The sequence below is a fragment of the Tupaia chinensis genome, unplaced genomic scaffold (assembly GCF_000334495.1).
Source record: "Tupaia chinensis unplaced genomic scaffold, TupChi_1.0 Scaffold139585_1, whole genome shotgun sequence".
Taxonomy (NCBI): domain Eukaryota; kingdom Metazoa; phylum Chordata; class Mammalia; order Scandentia; family Tupaiidae; genus Tupaia; species Tupaia belangeri.
This window is the reverse complement of record NW_006199468.1, coordinates 174047-182773: the sequence shown is the minus strand read 5'-3', so window position 1 is coordinate 182773 and position 8727 is coordinate 174047. Positions and strand designations below refer to the sequence as shown.

The 8727-nt window shown below is 42.9% G+C and overlaps 1 long non-coding RNA gene across 1 annotated transcript in view; it reads left to right on the top strand.

Annotated features, from left to right (window-relative positions):
- LOC102501914 (uncharacterized) overlaps nt 1-1729 on the top strand; it is a 4717-nt gene extending 2988 nt beyond the window's left edge. The window contains exon 3 of the long non-coding RNA XR_336520.3: nt 1405-1729. This is a non-coding gene — a long non-coding RNA (uncharacterized LOC102501914). The remainder of the gene's footprint in view (nt 1-1404) is intronic.
- The last annotated feature ends 6998 nt before the right edge of the window (nt 1730-8727 follow it).

Genomic DNA, 8727 nt, shown 5'->3' with positions numbered 1-8727 from the left:
GACGACGTGGGAGTCCAGCGACATAGCCATTACACTAACTGCTGGTCCCCAAAAGAAATAATTCTTAAAAAAAAAAAAAGAACAATATGGCAACGAGAAACTGTTTACGTGCCATTAGCTTGTGTTTGACTATATCTGTAGCATCAGTTTCCAGAAGTGAAACCGTGAAGGCAAAGGGTATGTGTATTTTGATGACTGTTTCCCAGTTGTTTTCCATGAAGGTGACCCCCCCCCAGCTATGTGTGAAGGTGCCCTGGCACATCTTGAGACCTTGCTGGATTGATTAGCTCTCCAGGTCTCTTGCTTTTCTCCATACCCATCCCCAGATTTTAAAGAGACTCACAGTAAGGCCAGCAGGTGGCGCAGTGGCTAAGGTGCCGGGCCTGACTGACCGTGGTTTAAGTCCTGGATCTGGCAGCTTGAGAATCACACCGGGCACATGGACATGCTTGCCTAAAATCCCAGGTGAACAGAGAAGGGACTGTAGCATGACTGCCCCTCCTGGGTGGTGATTTCTTGCTTTCCTTCTCACTGTCTCTTTCTCCTCTCTTGTGACCACATGCACCCTTTAGCAAAAGCAAAAAAAAAAAAAAAGACGACACCCTCACCAAAACAAACAAAAACATAAAAAAGATTATTCACAGTGGGGCTGGCAGGTAGCATAGCGGTTAAGCGCACTGAACTCCCACATGGCTGACTGCAGTCACTCTCTGGTCAAATTAAAATAAATAAATAAGGTTAAATAAAAAATAATTAAAAAAAAAAAAAAGATTCACAGTAACTTTTCCTTAAAAAGTTACATTGTGGGGACCAGCAGATGGCGTAATGGTTATATCTCTGGACTCCCATGTAGTGGACCATGGTTCGAGTCCTAGAACTGGTGGCTTAACACTCAAGCCAGACACATGTGCATGCGTGCCCAAAATCTCGAGAAGAGAATGGAGAAAGGATTGCGGCATGGCCATTGCCCCTGAGGGATGAGTTTGTACTTTACGTTTCTCTGTCTCCTCGGTTAGCACTCGTGCCCTATAGCAAAAATCTCTAAAAAAAAAAAAAAAAATATGCTTAGGGAGGTCCCTGGATGGGAACCCAGGTCCTTACCCTTGTGGATCTAGTTGCATAACCACCACCACCTGGTTCTTACAGCAATTTTTTAAATCAGAAAAATGAGTAGTAATCCCTGTAAGTAAAGACCTCGTGCATCTGTCTCTTCTCTTACAGAGCTGGGCCTGTCTTTGGCCACCCTATCAGCTCACAGGGTGGCTCCACACCTGCAGCTCCTAACTGGGAGGAGTGGTGATGGGATCGGACTGTAGACCTGGCTTTTGCCTCTTTCTGGGATAGTGAGATCTTCTCCAAACTACTGACCCAAGTTTGTATGTGCAAACCCTCTGGCTTTTGTAGGTTTCCTTACAGCACCCTAAAACACAGCCCTGGACACAGCAAGCCCTGACGAGACGCACAGCTGCGATCTGAAAGCAATGGTTTCAAAGTGCTTTGGATCGCAGAGCCAATCCGGATGTCTTTGCTGAGGTGAAGGCTCCCTCTGTTGGAGATGTTGTAACATCGCCCCCAAGTCCAGATACCACAGAAGAATATTTTCTCCGACAGTCTAGAGAATAAGCTTTAGACAACCAAGATGACAGAAGAGACACCAGTATCTCTCACTGGTGATGGTGGTTAAACTGATTGTATTTACAGTGAAGAATAAAGGGTGATTCTAACGGAAGCAGTGCAGCATGTGGTGCCAAGTTCTTTGACAATATGCAGTGTGGCCATAAAGTCTGGGGATAGATACGCTTATTTTATCGTGTGTTGAAATACAGTATTTGGGGGCAGCAGGTGGTGTGGTGGTTGAGGTACTGGACTCTCACTGGAACCAACCATGGTTCTAGTTCCCACCTGATAGCTTGCTTTCTCACATTCCTTCTCTTCCTCTTGCTCTCTGATGAGCACACAGGCCCTGTAGCAAATTAAAAAAATAATAATAATAATGATAAATACAATAAAATTTTTAAAATATTTTTTAAAATACAATAGTAGGGCCAGCAGGGAACTGGTTAGGGCACTGCACTCTCACATGGTGTACCGTGGTTTGAGTCCCAAAGGTGGTGGCTTGATTTCTCATTTTCCCTCTCTCTCTCTCTGTCTCTCTTTCTGTCTCTCTCTAGTGAGCACACATGCCCTATAGCAAATTAAAAAGTAATAATAATAAATAAAATAAGGACCAGCAGATGGCGAAATGGCTACATCTCCCACGTGGTCAACACGACAGCTCGAGTCCCGGACCTGGCAGCTTAAAACTCACTCTAGACGTGTGTGTGTACATGTCCAAAATCCCGAGAGGAGACTGGAGGAGAAGGTATTGTGGTGTGGCCATCCCCTCGGGGGTGATTTCTTGCTTTCTGTCTCTCCAGTGAGCACACATGCCCTATAGCAAAAAATCTCTCCTAAATAAAAAATTATTATTATTTTTTTAAAAAAGTTATGTCTTAATAATAATAATAAGTTATGTCTTAATAATAATAAAAAGAACAATAGCAATAAGCCATTAATATGTGCTTGCTGATTTCTCTAGGTCTCTTGGGAATCCTGTAATACAGCGTTACTCTCAGTGAGGAGAAACAAGGAGAGTGGGTGAGAATATGCTCTGGTGGCCGTGTGAGAATGAATTAGGAGTGTAGGTTAAGTGCAAGGGAGGATAAGATTACTAGCCAATTTAATATTGCTCATATGAATAGTAACCTAAAAGGGTGGCATGTGTACTTATCGTCTTCAAAAAAAAAAAAAAAAAAAATATGCTTAGGGAGGTCCCTGGATGGGAACCCAGGTCCTTACCCTTGTGGATCTAGTTGCATAACCACCACCACCTGGTTCTTACAGCAATTTTTTAAATCAGAAAAATGAGTAGTAATCCCTGTAAGTAAAGACCTCGTGCATCTGTCTCTTCTCTTACAGAGCTGGGCCTGTCTTTGGCCACCCTATCAGCTCACAGGGTGGCTCCACACCTGCAGCTCCTAACTGGGAGGAGTGGTGATGGGATCGGACTGTAGACCTGGCTTTTGCCTCTTTCTGGGATAGTGAGATCTTCTCCAAACTACTGACCCAAGTTTGTATGTGCAAACCCTCTGGCTTTTGTAGGTTTCCTTACAGCACCCTAAAACACAGCCCTGGACACAGCAAGCCCTGACGAGACGCACAGCTGCGATCTGAAAGCAATGGTTTCAAAGTGCTTTGGATCGCAGAGCCAATCCGGATGTCTTTGCTGAGGTGAAGGCTCCCTCTGTTGGAGATGTTGTAACATCGCCCCCAAGTCCAGATACCACAGAAGAATATTTTCTCCGACAGTCTAGAGAATAAGCTTTAGACAACCAAGATGACAGAAGAGACACCAGTATCTCTCACTGGTGATGGTGGTTAAACTGATTGTATTTACAGTGAAGAATAAAGGGTGATTCTAACGGAAGCAGTGCAGCATGTGGTGCCAAGTTCTTTGACAATATGCAGTGTGGCCATAAAGTCTGGGGATAGATACGCTTATTTTATCGTGTGTTGAAATACAGTATTTGGGGGCAGCAGGTGGTGTGGTGGTTGAGGTACTGGACTCTCACTGGAACCAACCATGGTTCTAGTTCCCACCTGATAGCTTGCTTTCTCACATTCCTTCTCTTCCTCTTGCTCTCTGATGAGCACACAGGCCCTGTAGCAAATTAAAAAAATAATAATAATAATGATAAATACAATAAAATTTTTAAAATATTTTTTAAAATACAATAGTAGGGCCAGCAGGGAACTGGTTAGGGCACTGCACTCTCACATGGTGTACCGTGGTTTGAGTCCCAAAGGTGGTGGCTTGATTTCTCATTTTCCCTCTCTCTCTCTCTGTCTCTCTTTCTGTCTCTCTCTAGTGAGCACACATGCCCTATAGCAAATTAAAAAGTAATAATAATAAATAAAATAAGGACCAGCAGATGGCGAAATGGCTACATCTCCCACGTGGTCAACACGACAGCTCGAGTCCCGGACCTGGCAGCTTAAAACTCACTCTAGACGTGTGTGTGTACATGTCCAAAATCCCGAGAGGAGACTGGAGGAGAAGGTATTGTGGTGTGGCCATCCCCTCGGGGGTGATTTCTTGCTTTCTGTCTCTCCAGTGAGCACACATGCCCTATAGCAAAAAATCTCTCCTAAATAAAAAATTATTATTATTTTTTTAAAAAAGTTATGTCTTAATAATAATAATAAGTTATGTCTTAATAATAATAAAAAGAACAATAGCAATAAGCCATTAATATGTGCTTGCTGATTTCTCTAGGTCTCTTGGGAATCCTGTAATACAGCGTTACTCTCAGTGAGGAGAAACAAGGAGAGTGGGTGAGAATATGCTCTGGTGGCCGTGTGAGAATGAATTAGGAGTGTAGGTTAAGTGCAAGGGAGGATAAGATTACTAGCCAATTTAATATTGCTCATATGAATAGTAACCTAAAAGGGTGGCATGTGTACTTATCGTATGAATGGATTAGGGGCTGGCCCTGTGGCACAGCTGTTACACACTGCGCACTGCAGCTGGATCCCACTGGCCAACTGTGGTTCACATTCAGCCCTTGTGGCTTGAAAAACCTCCTAGAATTCTGACAGGTCAGAGAAATAGAGGAAGAGGGATTGAGGTATGACCTCGCTTCATTGGAGTGCTTTCTCTCTCTTGTGTATGAGAACACATGCTCCCAGCAATTAAAAAAAAAAAAAAGAAAGAAAAAGAAAGAAAGAAAAAGAGGAAAGGAAGGAAGAAAGAGAAAGAAAGAAAGAGGAAAATAAAGAAAGAAAAAAAGAGAGAGAAAGAAAGGAAGGAAGGAAGGAAGAAACCAGCAGATGGTATGGTGGTTAAGATGCTTGACTTTAATATGGCTGACCATAGTTCAAGTCCCAGACCTGGCAGCTTGCTTTCTCATTCTCTCTCTCTCTCTCTCTCTCTAGCACATGTATCCTATAGCAAGTTAAAAAATAATAGGACCAGCAGGTAGCATGGTGGTTGATGTGCTGGACTCCCAAATGGCTGACTGTGTAGTTCAGGTCCCAGACTTGGCGGCTTGCTTTCTTACTTTCCCACTCTCTCTAATGAGCACATGTACCCTATAGCAAATTTAAAAATAACAAATAAAATTAAATAATCATTTTATTTACTCATACATTTTATTTATTTATTTATTTGAGAGGTTTATGCCATAGGGCGTGTGCACTTGCCAAAAAGACAAACAGAGAGACAGAAAGCGAGAAATCAACACCACAATCCCTTCTCCTCCATTCTCCTCTCGGGATCTTGGGCACGCATGCACACATGCCCAGTATGAGTTTAAGCCACCAGCTCCAAGACTTGAACTGCAGTTGACTACATGGGAGTCCAGAGATGGAGCCATTACACCATCTGCTGGTCCCGATGCATTTATTTTAATTTGACCAGAGATAGACACAGAAAGAGAGGGAAAGTAAGAAAGCAAGCTACCATGGCTTGGGACTTGAACCACAGTTGGCCATGTGGAAGTGTCCAGCCCCTTAACCACCATGCCACCTGCTGGCCCCCTAAATAATGATTTTTAACTAATACTATTCAAAAAAAGAAAAAAGAAAGAAAAAGAAAAAAAGAAAGCTAAGAAAAAGTAAACAGATGATTTTTTTAATTTTTTATTTTTATTTATTTTATTTATTTATTTATTTATTTTGCTATAGGGCACATGTGCTCTGCAGAGACAGACAGATATAGGGAGAGAGGGAAAGTGAGAAAGAACCCCCTATGGGGGGTGACCACACTCCAATCCTTTCTCCTTCATTCTCCTCTCAGGGTTTTAGACATACATGCACACATGCAGTGTTTTCCAAGCTGCAGGGTACATACAGGACTCAAACCGTGTGTCGGCCATATGGGATCCAGCCACTTTAACCACTACACACTGGTTGGTCCCAATAAATTCATTTTTTTAAAGTTCTTTTCATTGCCAGAGAGTGCATGCACTTGTCAGAGTCAGGAGGGGAGAGACAGAGAGAAAAGGCACTCCACAATGGGGTGCAGCCATGCTGCAATCCCCCATCCATTTCTTCATCAGGATTTGGGGCACGCACACATGACAAACTCTGGGGCCAGGATTTAAACTATGTTGACTATGTGGGACTTGGCTCCCCCATCCATTGTATTACAAGACAAGACAAATAAATTAGCTGTTTTTATAAAAATTATTTATTTAATTTTATTTATTCATTCATGTACTTTAATTTGACCAGAGAGAGACACAGAGGGGGAAACTGAGAAAGCAAGCCACGTGGTCGAGGGCTCAAACCATGGTTGGCTACGTGGCAGTGTCCAGCACCTTAATCACTACACCATCTGCTGGCCCCTAAATTATCTTTTTTAAGGAAAAAGAAATAGTATTACTCTAAAGTAATGACTAGAACAAAAATACAAACTCTTCCTAAATACTGAAGTTATGGTTGAAAGGGGGCTAGGGAGAAAGCAAATGACATAGACCATATGCTGAAAGATTGAAATACATTGAAATGTGGGCCCGCTGGTGACATGGAGGCTAAAGTGCTGGATCTCACATGGCCAACTTTCTCTCTCTCTGGTGAGCAAGTATGACCCTATAGCAAACGAAGAAAAAAAAAAAAAAGAGGGTATAAGGCTGTTGAATTCAGTATTATGTGTAATGGTTGCAGATGGGAAACAACTGGAATCTCTGTCAATAAAAGCTGTGGTGGCAGGACCAGCAGATGGCATAATGGGACATTCTAGAACTCCCACATTGTCAACTGTGGTTCAAGACCCAGTCCTAGGGCTTAAAACATGCTGGGCATGTGTGTGTGTGTGCGCCCAAGATCTTTTATTTATTTATTTATTTATTTACTTTTGGAGAGGTTTTTTGCTATTAGGGCGCGTGCGCTCACCAGACAGAGACAGAGAGACAGAAAGCGAGAAATCACCCCTCAGGGGGGATGGCCATGCCGCAATCCCTTCTCCTCCGTTCTCTTCTTGGGATCTTGGGCACATACGCACACGTGCCCGGCGTGAGTTTTAAGTCACTGGGTCCGGAACTCGAACCATGGTCAACTACATGGGAGTCCAGTGACATAGCCATTACGCTAACTGCTGGTCCCTAGTCTTTTTTATTTTCATTTATTTATTTATTGATTGATTTTTTTGGAGAGGTTTTTGCTATAGGGCGCGTGCGCTCACCACACAGACAGAGAGAGACATAGAGACAGAAAGCGAGAAATCACCCCCCAAAGGGGATGGCCACGCCGCAATCCCTTCTCCTCCATTCTCCTCTCGGGATCTTGGGCACGTACGCACACGCGCCCGGCGTGAGTTTAAGCCACCGGGTCCAGGACGCGAACCGCGGTCGACTACATGGGAGTCCAGCAATATAGCCATTACGCTAACTGCTGGTCCCTCATGTGCGATTTTGAGATTTGGGGAATGCACGTGCCCATGCCTGTTTTTGGTTTTTGTTTGTTTTGTTTATTTTTGTTTGTTTGTTTTAAAGAGATTTTTGCTATAGGGCACATGCACTCACCGGGGACACAGAGACAGGGAGACAAAGTGAGAAATCACCTCCCAAGGGGGATGGCCACAATCCCTTCTTTATTCTCCTTCCAGGATTCTGGGCATGCATGCACACACACATGGTGTGAGTTTTAAGCCACCGGGTCCAGGACTTGAAAAATAGTCAACTATGCAGGGATCCAGTGATGGACATAACCTTTATGCCATTTGCTGGTCCCTGTCTGCCATGTTTTTGTTGTTATTTTTTTTTTACAAAGAGATTTTTGCTAGAAAACATGTGTGCTTGCTGGAGACAGAGACAGAGACAGACAGACAGAGTGACAGAAAGTGAAATATCACCCTGGGGGGACAACCATGCCACAATTTCTTCTCCATTCTCCACTTGGAATTTTGGGCACACACAAATGTGCCTGGTGTGAGTTTCAAGTGGCCGGGTCTGGGACTCAAACCATGGTCGACTATGTGAGAGTCCAGCGACATAACCGTTACTCCATCTGCTAGTCTCTGCCCACCGTATTTTTAAGCTGCTAGATCCTGGATTTGAATCACACAGTCAGCCATGTGGGATTCAGGCATCTTAACCACCTCACCTCCTGCTGGCTCTAAAAAGCAATAACCTTTAAAGAGAGAAAAAATATTTAAGATGGCTAGGACAGGGGTAAAAGATAAACTTTTTAGAATATACCTTATTTTTCAGAGTTGATTTTGGAACCAGTTTACCATATTACATAATTATAAAACATAATCAAGTTTATGGGCCAGTAAGTGGCATGGTGGTTAAAGGCACTGGACTCCCACGTGGCCGACCACGGTTCAAGTCTCGGACCTGGTGGCTTGCTTTCTCACTTCCTCTCTATCTCTGTCTCTCTCTGATCAAACTGGAAAATAATAATGATAATAATAATAATAAAGTTAAAACAAAATAATTCTAAAAAAAAAAAAAAAAACATAATTAAGTTTAAGGAAAAACAATTCCTGAAATAAAAATTGACCTATCTTTATTTTAACAACAAAAAGTTGTTCTTTAAAGAATAATTTTATTTAACTTTATTTATTTATTTTTAATAATTATTGGGAATCAGCAGTTAGCGTAATGGCTATGTCGCTGGACTCCCACGTAGTCGACCGCAGTTCGTGTCCCGGACCCGGTGGCTTAAAACTCACGCTGGGCGCAT